This window comes from Crocuta crocuta, unplaced genomic scaffold (genome assembly GCF_008692635.1).
Source record: "Crocuta crocuta isolate KB4526 unplaced genomic scaffold, BGI_CrCroc_1.0 scaffold14, whole genome shotgun sequence".
Taxonomy (NCBI): domain Eukaryota; kingdom Metazoa; phylum Chordata; class Mammalia; order Carnivora; family Hyaenidae; genus Crocuta; species Crocuta crocuta.
Genome location: NW_027530209.1, coordinates 360,475 through 374,284, shown reverse-complemented (window position 1 = coordinate 374,284; position 13,810 = coordinate 360,475). Strand labels below are relative to the sequence as shown.

The 13,810-nt window shown below is 37.9% G+C and overlaps 1 protein-coding gene and 1 long non-coding RNA gene across 2 annotated transcripts in view; both read left to right on the top strand.

Annotated features, from left to right (window-relative positions):
• The window catches only part of NXPH1 (neurexophilin 1), a 293,276-nt gene that overhangs the window by 122,697 nt on the left and 156,769 nt on the right, over positions 1 to 13,810 (top strand). The gene's annotated exons all lie outside the window — the stretch shown is intronic.
• Positions 1,341 to 10,163, top strand: LOC144232502 (uncharacterized). Its single transcript, XR_013335418.1, has 4 exons — positions 1,341 to 1,420; positions 6,537 to 6,633; positions 9,138 to 9,239; positions 10,091 to 10,163. It is a non-coding gene; the product is annotated as an uncharacterized LOC144232502 (long non-coding RNA).

Genomic DNA, 13,810 nt, shown 5'->3' with positions numbered 1-13,810 from the left:
TTGTCTGAACTGCCTAGTTTTCTTGCAGTTTCTAGCTTTCCTTCTAATTGTTTCAGCTATGCCTGCTATCCTTTTTGTTCCCTCTCTGTTTTGCTAGTTTTTTTTGTTTGTTTTGTATTGGAGGCATAATGAACCACAGGAAAAAAGAAAAAAAAAATCCATGGAATATTGATCCCATTCTAATAGTTTTAGAAAATCAATACATACATTAAAAAATCTTCATTTGATTAAAAAACATGCATTTTTCTTTCTCCTGTCACTTCTTTTGTGGCTTAACAGATCTGTATTCACAGTTTCCTTTAGATTAGCAAGTCATGCTTTTTCTTAGGCACTTTTATTAAAATTCACAACCAGACAGACTTATTATTTGGATCCTAAAATTTAATAAAAATATAAATGCTCTTGGTTCCTATTTTCTTTCTAATTTCTTAAGACATTATCATTGCCTTATGCTGAGCATATTCATGTCTGCCTCTTATCCGAGTTCCCTAAACCTGTCAGCAGTTAAGTTCACAGTGTATGAGCTTTACAGTGAAGCTAGAGAGCTTGGACTGGGTCTCTGGACCTGAGCAGAGCTAAGTGGAGGCCCTATCACTTTAGGTCTGTTAATTATAATCTTCCTTTAAGGTAGCTATCCAGAGACATAGACTTCTGCCATAGGAATGCAAATATTTCAGTGAATACAGAATACATGATGTCACGAATTTGAAATGGTTATGACATACTGGGCCAGTTCTCAACTCTCCTGGCCACTCCGATCCATTTGTAATAGTTGCTGGAAGCACTGGTTTTCTGAAATCATTACCCAGCTGATGGAAAAAAAATTGCCAGATTGATGATTCCCTTTTTGCCTTTCACAGAGGGAACAATGGTAATGGGAGAGCCATAGATTTGCCATCTTTAATCTAGGCATGTATTATTTATTAAGGAAACAGACACAGGCTTGTTTTCCTTTCACTTAGATGCCTCAGCTACAAACAGGAATCTACCTGAAAGGTTAATATAACTCATTTCTGAACCTCAACATCTACTTAAACAGGTAGAGTCAGGTCTTATAAAAAAAGAAAAAAAAAGTAATGGCACGTGTAGAAGCTTATCATTATGAAAAGATTACAAGCTGTATGGTTTGATTTCACAGGCCCAGCCCTCTCATTTTATGAAACCAAAGATAGTCACAGACCTGCTTTCCTCCTTGGCTGTAGGTACCTCAAAGACTGTTGACATTTGAAAACCAGAGAAGCTGAACACTGACTCTTTAAAGAACACACTCTAATTCTAGAAACAAGTTGATCTGATCTGTTTGACTGTATTTGATGTGAAATACTGCAAGGGAGAGTACACTGTGTGATCACAGAGGTGCTCTCAGCTTGGAAGCATCCAGGTTTTTGGACCTGTATCATTTCTGTTGCACCCTCCAATGGTAGGTGGTTGGCAAGTATTTATTATCCTTTCTGCACTGTGTTAAGTTAAATTCCTTTTCCAAGGCAATAGGGCCCTGAGGGAATGTCAAGGAAAGCAGGAGAGGGAGAGGAGTCTGGGATGAGATGTCTGGTTCTATAATCTCCTTTCAGGCCATTAGTTGATCTATTAGATCAGCTCCTCTCAACCTTTTGTGTGTAACTTTCCTGGCGGAGTTGTTGAATTATGTACAGCCACTTTTAGCAAGCTGCTTAGGTCAGGGGGCTTTTCTTTGGCATTTAGTTCCCACGTACTTAAACAAAACCTCAATTTGCTAAGGTTTTTAACACTAGAAGCTTGTTCTTTTTATCCATTTATATTATTTCTTCTGTATATTGTTATTCACAACACATCTGGCTGCAGGTTATGGCATTTTGGCTGTGTTTCACCATGCTAACCTCTGTTACCTCTCCTAGGGTTTAGGAAACAGTCCCCTCTGGATTGAAATATTAATGATCATAAGTACAACAGCAACCCCTCTGCTTTCAAGTAATGCAATTCTAAGCCGAAGGGCAGCAGCACCAATTATAACTACGGGAATCCTATATACTCTCCCAGTAGGATACACAGATGCGCACACAGGGACTCAGCTGGGCTCTGATACTTGTAACTCGATGCTTCCTTGTGCTTTAGTGTTTTGAGGCTCTAAAAGAGAAAAATGATTCTAGCAAGGAGATTTGGTTGGTGAGGGAGAACCACTCACAACTGCTGAGCTAGCTGTGTGGGAAATTGCCCTTAGGTACGTGGTAGGGCTTCCTCACCTCTGCTTATAACACTCAGTCGCGGAGATGAGGGAAGTCTGTGTGACTCTCAATTTCTCCTCACTCCTCTGGGCTGTTTTCAGTGATTAGAATAGCATACCAGGGAATGTAGTAGTAGATTTTATTTTTGGCTCAACTGCCACCTGAGAGACAGGCTTTTTGAGCCCCAGGACATTCAGCCCAAGGGTGAAAACAAATGAGCAAAGATTATAAAATGGGTCGAGTCACATGGGATAGAGAGGCTGTTAACAGATATGGATCCACAGACCAAATCTTTTGAGGCTGACTTTTCTGCTAGACTACTCTAACTTCAGGCTGACAATCCAAAGCCTTAGACTATTAGAGGGCATAATCAGGTTTTGTAAAGGTCCATGGGTTCCCACCAGGAAGAAGGAGAAAGAAAATGTAGAGCAGAGCACAGGCAAGGAAAAATGGAAGTATTTACATAAAAGAAGAGTTGAGCCTAAACAGTAAAACTACAAAAAAGGAGAAAACAAAAATATTTGCCAAGAAACAAAAAGACAAAACAATAGGTGACTAAGTGACCAAATGAGAATTACAGCATTTATTGAATACCTATCCTGTTCCAGGCACCATTCTAAGTGCTGGATATATATTGACCACTGATCCTTGCAACCACCTTATGAGGAAGAGAATATTTTTATCCCCATTTTACAGATGAGGAACTGGAAGTGCACAAAGTTTAAATAACTTTCTCAAGATCAACATTATTTTCTTAACCATTATTCTTTAGCTTCCTCCTAAGAGATGAAAGCGCCTTTCTAGGAAAATATTCAAACAGTTGCCCAGATAAAGATTGGTCCTCAAAATCAGTAGAATTGAGCTATGCAAATGAATAGTATTAATAAAAGCATTTTGGTAAAAGGATGTAACCACAAAAGGGAACCTCTATACATTCATGGTTTTTAAAGATTGGTTAATTTCCTTACAGGAATTAATGAAAACACTTTCCATTGCCTCCCTAACTTTGAATTCAGCCCTGGGTACAGTGAAATGATGAGTTTTTCTTTCCTTTAAGCCATCAGTTGCTTGAATGTGATTTTTTTACAGATATCCATTAACAACTAGTATTTTAGTCTTCTGAAGAATGTTTTTTCTTTTAATTTTTTAATGTTTTTATTTGTTTTTGAGAGAAAGACAGAGAAATTGGGAGAGGGACAGAGAGAAAGAGGGAGTGAAGCAGGTCTGGGCTGTCAGCACAGAGCCGGTCACAGAGCTTGAACTCCTGAACAGAAGTCAGATGCTCAATGGACTGAACCACCCAGGCACCCGTCTCGTGAAGAATGTTAACTAGAAACTTTAAAAGTAATTTTAAAATAAAGGTAATGAAATAATATTAAGATATTTCACATAATTGGGAGTGCTCATGATATATAAAAAAATATGTCAAGCATAAGCCCAATTTTGTTTAAAAGTGTATTTATTGGGGCACCTGGGTGGCTCAGTCGGTTAAGTGTCCAGCTCTTGATTTCAACTCAGGTCAGTATCTCACGGTATATGGCTTTGAGCCCTGTGTCCAGCTCTCTACTGGCAGTGCAGAGCCTGCTTAGGATTCTCTCTCCCTATCTCTCTGCCCCTCCCCTGTTCATACTCTGTCTCTCTCAAAATAATAAATAAACATTAAAAAATAAAAATATGTATATATGTGTATGTGAACATATTTTAAAAGACTGGAAAGATATAACTTCAGTTATCTCTGAGCATATGAAAGATTTCTGTTTTTCTATTTACTTTTCTGAATTTCCTAGTTTTAAAAAATGACATGTATTACCTGTATATGCAGAAAGAATGTTATTAAAAGTGAAAATAAACACAGTTCCAGCATCATGTTTTAGAAATGGCTTCGGTAGATACTTAATCAAGTTATGAATCCTAACCAACCAGCATACACCTATCTCTGCTTTTTATTTGAATTAAATCTTCTGACTTTATAAGCAAGATAGAACATTGACTTCCGAATCTAAAACAGGATTAGTCAAGCCCCAGAAGGTCAAAATGGAACCAATTCTCAATCACACATTGCAAAGAAAACTGTCAGCTCCTGGTCTAAACTTTGGGTCCTTGAAATGTTTTGCTGCCTTCTTAGTGTGCAGCAATATTTAGTTGGGAGAAGAAAAGCAACATGTAAAAGTGGAAGAAACTATATCTCAAGACAAGAATCAGCCTTATTTTATGTAGGTTATATTCAATTATTGGTCTGAATTCATGGATCTCTTTGAGAGTGAGAAGTTGGGTACCTATGCACCTAGGTAAGTGCTAGAATGGACAGTGGAATGGGTATATAGTAGCTGGAGACCAGAAAACTAAACTCATGAAAGTATTACATTTACATATTCATGTTACCATTTTCATTGTTGGTGGAAGAAGGAAGCAAAAGGGACAAAAATGAGACTTTAAGAAGCACTTTCTGAACTAACTAATAACACATGGAAACCATTGGGATATAGTATAAGGGCTGATAAAGGGTAAAGTTTCAGGCATGGTAAAACTACCTCAGAGTGATTCTGATTGGAGAGAGGGGTTGCCCTCTTGGAAATCCATCCCTCTTACAGATTGAGACAAACTTCACCAGCAAATCCTTTATCTGCTTATCTGCAGTCCAAGTCCACTCTGCTCTCCCAGTGAGATGCACACAGAAATTCCTCAGGAATGCTGCTTACCCTGCTTTAACTGGCCTCCCCAAACTCAACTCAGAAAGAACTCGGTTAAAAACTGATGGCCCATTGAAATTAAAAGAGCAAAACAAATGGCCACAAAACAAATGAGTAAGTGATGCTTCTTCAGTTATTTAGTGGTAGAAATGCTCATTTCCAGTTAGAACTTGTGCAAGGGACAAGGGAAATATCCATCTCAGTTTCATTGCATGGAACTAAGAGTCTCCATAGCCTTCCTATTGCATCCAGAGCACAGAAATTAGAGATTTAGCACATGCTTTGTGCCTAACTGCTCGCTTCTTGGGCAGGAGTACCAATAACCTTGCCAAACACTTGCTGTGATGGAGATATGTAGTCTTCCCTTGTTCATTGTCTGCTCACCATCCTGATCTCTTTCAGCAAAACAGATTTATGCCAACTGCAAAACTAATTTAAAAAGTAAATATTTTTAACCAGTGTAGCAATAAATTAATTTCATGCCTATTTTAAATGGCCCTGTTAATAAAAATAGAACTCTTCTTGTGCTTGAGAATAACTGTATTGAAAATGTGATTTTTCTGGCTGTCTCCTCGGGATGTGACATCGCTCACAGCTCTTCCCAACTGCTGCTATAAGCTGTGTCGGTCGTTGGTTGTGGGTGCTTAACAGCCATCTGGAAGGAAAGTTGGCATCACCTAGTTGAAGGCATATCTCAAATCGAGGGATTGTAGCTACCATCACAGTTAGTAAATACTGTGGCTTCCCTGCTGGATTGAACACCTATTCCAAATTCCTGACTGGAAGAGAAAATCAAGAAGGAGGGATGAGGATAAGTATCCCCTGAATGCTTTGCTGACTGACAATTCATGAAGGCTGGAGTTTCTCTTTTAGTCCAGAACTCAAAGCAGGTGACATGTAGCCCATTTTCATTCGTAATCTCATTAATAGAGCCAGTCAATTGCTGCCCACACTTAGAAAAAACATGCAGGCCATACTCCTTAGAAAGGAGATTTTGAAAGTGTTTGCTGAAAATAAATGAAGGAACAGGAGGCATAGGATTGTTTTGTTTTCTATTTACTTGACACTCCAGTCACCAGTTCTGGGAGGCATGGGTAGTCATTCTACTGAATCTTCTTCTATTATTTGCTGGTCAGGGTCCACTCTGGAAGTGCACTCCAAGAATTACTTTCAACTCTGGACCAGAGGTAACAAGCAATAGAGATTAAATAGGAAACTTTTGTTGAGACCTCTTTACAATCTGATTACCTCTGATTTATAAAATGGTACCTCAAAGCAGATGCGACCTGGTATATTTTTTCTAATGATTATTCTGAGAGACCTGGAGAGTGAAGATGGATAATTCCAACCCACTGTCATCATGGGTGGTTCCCTTTAAAACAACCAAAATGTGCTTTTGCTGTCATTAGACTGTTCATTTCTTCTCTTTTGGGAGTATTTCCCAGGTAAGAGTTTGTATTTTTTTTAATCAAAGAATAATTGACATGTAATATTGTATTAGCTTCAGGTGTATAACATAGTGATTTGATAATTATATACATTATGAAATGGTCACCACAATGTCTAGTTATTACCTGTTGAAAGAGTTTGTCTTACACCCATCTTTTAACCATGAGATCTTTAAATATGTTTTTTTTTTTTAAAGCCAAAATCACCAAGGAGAGTATGAGACAATAGAAAAACTTGAAATGTGGAATCCAGATTGGTTGCTTAAATCTAATTAAGGAGCTCTGGGATTACTGGTATGTTTAGGTGTTCCCATCACATATTTTAAGGAATAAGCTGATACCATCTCTTCGTCCACTGTTGCATTTTACCAGAGTTTTAGGAGAAATAACTTCACAGTGGATTTCCATTTCTAAAGCCATAGCCTGGTGGATTGCAGGGTCATAAGTAAATTAAAAAAAAAAAACCACGTTATTTTGGTTCAGTCTTCTCCCTCAGATCTCACTGTAGGCTAACTCCTCTCTTTGGATTAGGGATGGGGAATTCCATGTGTGCCTTACATTTTGACATTTCCCTTGAAATTTCTATTGTTTTTGACCACTCCTAAGAAGGTGGCAGGTAAGGCCTCTACTGTCAAGAGAATCCAATTGTTATTGCTTCCTTCTTCATCTGCTTTGGTTTTCAAGGGAACACAGCATTGTGTTTTCTGAGTCTCCCATAGACACCAGCAAAGAAGCTTTAATCTCTTTAGTTTGGGGACCCCTTCTCTTCTCCTAAGAAGTGAGGTACTTGTCTATATGGAATCACTGGAAGCTTCTGTATGTGACTATGCTATGATACTCTCTTTTGTATGATTGTGAATTGTTCCTAAACTAAACCTGTTGCTTATCATTAGTTGAATGGAGAGAGACCCATCACTTACTCAGATTATTTCAAGGAAAAGAATATCTAGAGCAAAGATTCATGTGGCCCCAAATTTCAGTGGGAACATTGTGAGAAATCTGACTTCCCTGTTGAATAGTTGGTGACTTCTCTCCCACATCAACACTTCTGATGGAAACTTTGACTTTCTCTTACCTCTATTACACCTTTTCTACTGACTGGTTTTCTTAACTGATTGTCTCTGGTCCCTCAGACTTCCAGCTTGTGCCATGTCTTATGGTTCCAACTCTAATATGATTTCAGTTCTCCCAAATAACTGTTAAAAGTATTTGAGTTGGGGGGCGCCTGGGTGGCTTAGTCAGTTAAGTCTCAGTTAAGCTGAGACTTGGGTTCAGGTCACAATCTCACAGTTTGTGAGTTCAAGCCCTGCACTGAGGTCCTCAGTGACAGTGTAGAGCCTTCTTGGGATTATCTCTCTCTCTCCCTCTCTCTCTCTCTCTCTCTCTTTTTCTGCCTCTCCTCCACTCTCTCTCAAAATAAATAAATACACTTAAAAAAGTGTTTTAAAAAAGTTTTTTGGGTTTTCCAGAAGCTATTTCTTGAGAAGCCCTCTTCCATTTTTATCTTAAATAACAGGTTCTTTCATAGGTTGATTCCTAAGCTTAAATTACTTGCCTTTGGTTTATGTTGCACTTTTGGTCTGATCATCTCTGGCAGGGGTCTTAGAGTAAATACTGGGCCTGGGGATTGTGAGAGGATGTTTCCTCATGGAGGAGGCTGTGTGCAGATTCTTCAAAGTCTGACACCTAGTTACCTGAGAAGCCATTTTTGGATTGAAAATGTTTCTACAGAACCATTGTGAGTCAGACATGCATTGAAAGATAAAGAAGGGAAAAACTTTATTATCTTCTAAACTCAGACATTTTTATTTGTTATGTTTTGCATGCCTCTTAAAGGAAAAATGTGAAATTATGAAACAACATATTGAAATATTGTGACTTATACCAGATCTTTTAAAACTCCGTTGTTCTCTTCTTATTCAATGCCAGTAGGTTGAAGCCTGTACATTTTTCTGAGATGACCATAAGTGGTACTGTCTGTTACTTTTCTGGTAGTGAGGCTGTGTGGATGGTGTTCACCATAATAGATCTAAGTATAGTTTAGTTCCAGGAGAACGTATGGTCTTAGGGTGTTGCTCAGGGCATGATTTCACTGGACTAATTTCAATTGTGTACTTTTTTTGTGTATAGAACTTGACAAGAGTTATAGACAGTTTGAGCTGGGAGTGACCTAACATCATCTAATTCAGTCTTTCATGTTTATATGAAAGGATTTGTCCAAAAACAGATAATTAGTGTGGGTGCAGAAATTAGGAGCTATGTCTGTTGGATTTCAGGGCAAGGCTTTTCCTAATGTCCCATGCTATTTCTAAGGATGGATAAACCACATGGCTTTAAAATTATACTCATCAAGAAGTCTTTTAAATACAGGTGAATAGAATAGAGCAAGTTATGTAGATACTAACTAGAAATATCCTGAGGATGGTAGAGACCTCTAACACCTATATCTGGCTCTGAACCAAGATGCTGAGCTTTAATTTCCTCAAATGCTTTCAACATTTAAATTTTTCCTTCTATGTTTCTTTTGGGGGCCTATTTCCTTTGCCAATGAATAGGCAAATAGGAACTAATAATGTACTTTCATTAGCTACATTCTTCTCCCTGATGTTATCTGATACTCCGTGCAAATGTTTTAGATGATAAGTTTTTACACAATTCCCAGCATAGCAGTTTGTCATGTAGATCCATAAAGAAAAATGCTGTATTTGTAGAGTAGGCTATGCTAATGTAATGGGGGAAATAGTTAAGTTACTCTCCACAGTATTATAACCACTTAACTATGATTCTATTTTTGATAGGTCTCCAAACTTTGTTCTTTGGTCAAACAGCAGGTCATCAAATACCTCATCCATGATGCCTAAAAATGTTCACTTCCTTAGCAAACTCCTAGTTTTAATAAGGTAAATGTTCATTGGATAGGTGCCAGAATGTTCTGTGAAGAACCACGTGGTTCTTCAACCCTGGTGGTACTTGAGGTCTATGTCAACTATAGTTTAATGGAGGGCTTTTTTGTTTGTCTTGATATGGATAATAAGTTCTAAGAATAGAGAACTTTACCTCCAAGCCAATGCAAATTGTGATGTTTAATACTTTTGTGTTTACACCCTGACCCATTTACTGAGCAACTCAACAGGGGGTTGATAATCAGTAGGACTTCCAATTTAAAAATGCAAAAGAAATGATAGAATTAGAAAAATACCATTTTAAAAGCTCTTAAAATATTGGTTCTTAAAAAAGGATGCCAATGGCTTATAAAACTATTTTAATAAATTTATGGGAACATAGAATAATTAATGGATTAGGCTGACAATTCTTGAACCCACTGATGAATGTTAATGTCACAAAATTTGGGACTGCCAGATATTATGTGCTTCCTATTGGTGCCATAGAACATATGTAGGACACCCCCATGAGGATTTTTGCCAAAAATAGTTCTACCTGAATTTAATTAAGCCCCAAGGCATAGCAACTAGTTCTTCAACAAATAAACAGCATAAGAAAAAAAATGTGAGGGAGAACCAAGTGTAAGGAGTAGACATTGTTAGGATCCTAATTCAAATACCTCACTGTAAGAAGACATTTTTTTGAGATCAAAGAAAATTGTGTATAGATTGGGTATTAGATTATACAAGGGATATTAATTTTGTTAAGTGTGATAATTTTCTTGTGGCTATTTTAAGATATCTGTTAGATACATACTGGTGGATTTACATGTGAAATGATATAATATTTGGAACTTATTTTATAACAGTCATAAACAGAGGATGGGAAAGTAGATGAAATGAAGAATGGCATACTGCTGATAATTTTTGAAGCTGGCTGATGGATCCATGAAAGATTATTATGCTCTTATCTCTGTTTTTGTGTATGTTTTAAGTTTTTGAAAATAAAAGTAATTACAAGAGAGCCAACAAAGCGAGCTATGTCTTTGTTCCAGAATATGTGAGATTTTTAAAACCAGAACTCAGGTTTGACTTGGTAAGAAAAATAGATATTCTGGGGCACCTGGGTGGCTCAGTTGGTTAAGCATCTAACTCTTGATTTCAGCTCAGGTCATGCTCTCATGTTTTGTGGGATCAAGCCCCACATTACGCTCCTTGCTCTCACTGTGGAGGCTGCTTGGGATTCTCTCCCTGTCTCTCTGCCCCCTTCCTGCTTGCGCTCTCTCTCTTTCTCTCAAAATAAATAAATAAGCTTTAAAAAAAAGAAAAATAGGGGTGCCTGGGTGGCTTAGTCGGTTAAGCTTCCAACTTGGGCTCAGGTCATGATCTCACAGTTCGTGGGTTCGAGACCCGCATTGGGTTCTGTGCTGGCGGCTCAGAGCCTGGAGCCTGTTTCAGATTCTGTGTCTCCCTTTCTCTCTGCCCCTCCCCCACTCATGTTCTGTCTCTCTCTGTCTCAAAAATAAATAAACTATAAAAAATTAAAAAAAAATAGATACTCTTCAAATTCTCAACTCTGAAGGCTGAAGACTTGTCTCTTAGGATAGGCTTACTTTAGGTACTACTTTGCTGTATTACTGCTTGTGTGTCCATGGGCATAGAGTTAGCGTCTGTATTATGAAAATAGTAGTATCTGCAGTAAATTGTTGTAACGAGGTTTAAACATGAGAATGTATGTGAACACCTGGTATGGTGCCCAGCATTCATTCATTCCTCAGTAAATAAGGCTGTTGGTATCTTTGCTTCATTTAACAAAGACCAATTAAGTGTCAGGTATATGCCAGACCTGTGCTAGATCTAGGGAGTTTTTATGAAAAAAGAAAAAAAAAAGAAAAAAGATGTAAATCTGCCTATGAACAATTCTTAATTTATTGGAAAAGTTGAATCACAGGAGACTGGTGTTTTGTAGGTGTAAAAGAGTGTAAAATATCAGCAACTTCATATGGTTCAACCTGATAACTGAAGTGAGATATAATCACAGAGGCAGCGAAGTGCAGTGGTCAAGATAACAAGACACTTGTGTCAGACTGGACTTGAAACTTGGCTCTGCATGAATTGTGTGAAACTGAATAAAGTTACCTTTAGTGGCTTTGTTCATGGCCTGTAAAATATACTTGCCTTACTGGATTGTTTTGAGGACAGCGCATAAAATATGGACAATAGTACTTAGTACACAAAAAATCCTGTCTATTGTCATCAGTCATGTCCAAAGTGATGTGTGAAGACACCCACTTATGAGAGGTGCATGTAATTACTTATAATTTTTTGATGTTTATTTATTTTTGAGAAAGAGAGAGACAGAATGAGAGAAGGGGAGGGGGAGAGAGAGGGGGGCACAGAATCCGAAGCAGGCTCCAGGCTCTGAGCTGTCAGCACAGAGCCTGACATAGGTCTCAAATCCACAAACTGGGAGACCATGACCTGAGCTCAAGGTTAACTGACACACCAAGGTGCTCCTTGGTGCATGTAATTATATCAGGTGCCAGGGGTTGGTGCTGAGGGCATGATGGTTTCACAGAGAAAGTGTGACATTTGAACTTCACCAGGAAGAAGGAGCCACTCAGGCAAAGATAACTACAGACATTTTAGGCAAAGGGCCTGGAAACAGGAAAGGAGAGTTTCAGAAACAGAAAAGAGTGGTGTGGGGATTAGAGTTTAGAGCATGAGTCTGGAGGATGGAGAGGGGCTACACAGGAAGTTATGATTGGTAGCCTGGGTGGTCTGTGTCTTGGTAATTCAGTAGCAGAAGGGGTCATAGGAAAATTTTACCCAGAATAGTGACAGTAATGTGGTGATTGTTGGAATGGAAGGAAGACTTGCTGGCAGTCTATAAAAATAACCTAGAGCTTTGCTATTCAAAGTGTGCTTCTTGGACCAGCAGTATCTGTATTCCCATGGTTCTATTGGAAATGGGAATTCTTGGGCACCATCCTCAGACCCTGAATTTTAACAAAATGTGCAGGTGATTCATGAGCACACTGAAATTTGAGAAACCGTGGTCTAGAGACAGCCCAGGAGAGCCTGGGCTAAGACAGAGACAGTAGGGATGTCAAGCAGAGAATATGGACCACTAACACATGTATTTAAGAAGTGAAACTAAAAAGATTTGACTGATAAGGTATGGGAGTCAAAGAGGGAGTAGTTGAAGAGGATGCACTGAGAATAAATCTGTGTTTCCTTATTAAGATTTCTGGATGGATGACTGGGGAATGCAGAGAAAGGGGAAGTGTTGGGGAACAAAGGTGAGAAAAATAATTCATTTTATGGCATGGTGATTTTAAGCAGCCTATGGGACATAGAAGATCCATAAAAAATGGATTGAGGAAAATGAAAGTATATTATTAAGAAGAAAATCTGAAGAAAGTAGTTATCCTAACATCAAGTAAGAAACCAATGATGACAAATGCTAGACATATTCTCTCAACTGTTCTTCTATAAAAGAAGAAGGGCACATTAGAATAGGTTCTCTAGTGTGCATTAAGTACTCTGAAAAAAAATTTTGAGCTTGTAAAGTCAAACATTCCTGGCTCCTCTGTTAAGTATAAATGCATAAAAATAAAACTGTAAGACACAACAGAGCTTGATAATTTGTACAGAATTCTACCATATAGACTTGGCAAGAATTCAGGCTCTGGAATTTGGAGAGGTTAGGGACTCCTGGTGATTTCTTGGCATCAGTATTAGTGGATTTTCTTTCTTAAACTTGGTTTAGAAGGATGTGGAGAATTCAGATATCTCAGTTCGCTATATGCTGAGTTTAAATGAAATGCTACCCAGGGGTAGATTTGAGAGGTTATTTAGCCAGATTGTAGAATCTCTAAATATGCAATCACTCTCCCACCCAGAGTTGCCAGATTTAGCAAATAAAAATACAGGATTCCTAGCTAAATTTGAATCTCAGATAAACACAAACAGTTTTTTAGTATAAAAATATTAGACCAAATATTGCATGGAATATACATATACATGTACTTTAAAAGGAATCATAGTTTATCAAAATTAAAATATAAAGTTATCGTGTATTTTATCTGACAACTCTCAGATGTCCTAGTTATGGCAAAGAATGTGTATACACACATACATATGTGTATATGTAGATAGACTTATGTCTATATAGTAAATATAGCAAATTTTAATGTTCAAAGGCTAAGCTGAGAATTTTTCAAGATGTGGAAATTTATAACATTAATTCATACAAGCATCCATGTATCTAGTTTGGAGGGAAAAAGCAGAACAGGCTTGTTGGGAACACTCTGCCATGATTTTTCTTCCTGTGTTTATGATAAAATCACTAGCTTTTTTTTTTTATCCCCTGTATACATCTTAGCACCTTGTTCCATAATGTTAATACAGCATTTAGTGGGAACAGTCTATAATTAAGGCTTAAGTTTTCAAACAAACTGCAGATGTAGAGCTGTGAGGGTGGGCTTGATGCTTGATTTGTAGAGGAGACTCTGATGTTAATCAGATGTGCTTCTACTTACCAAGACGATGTTGAAAATAAAGCTGTATTGCAGGTATGTGTGTGT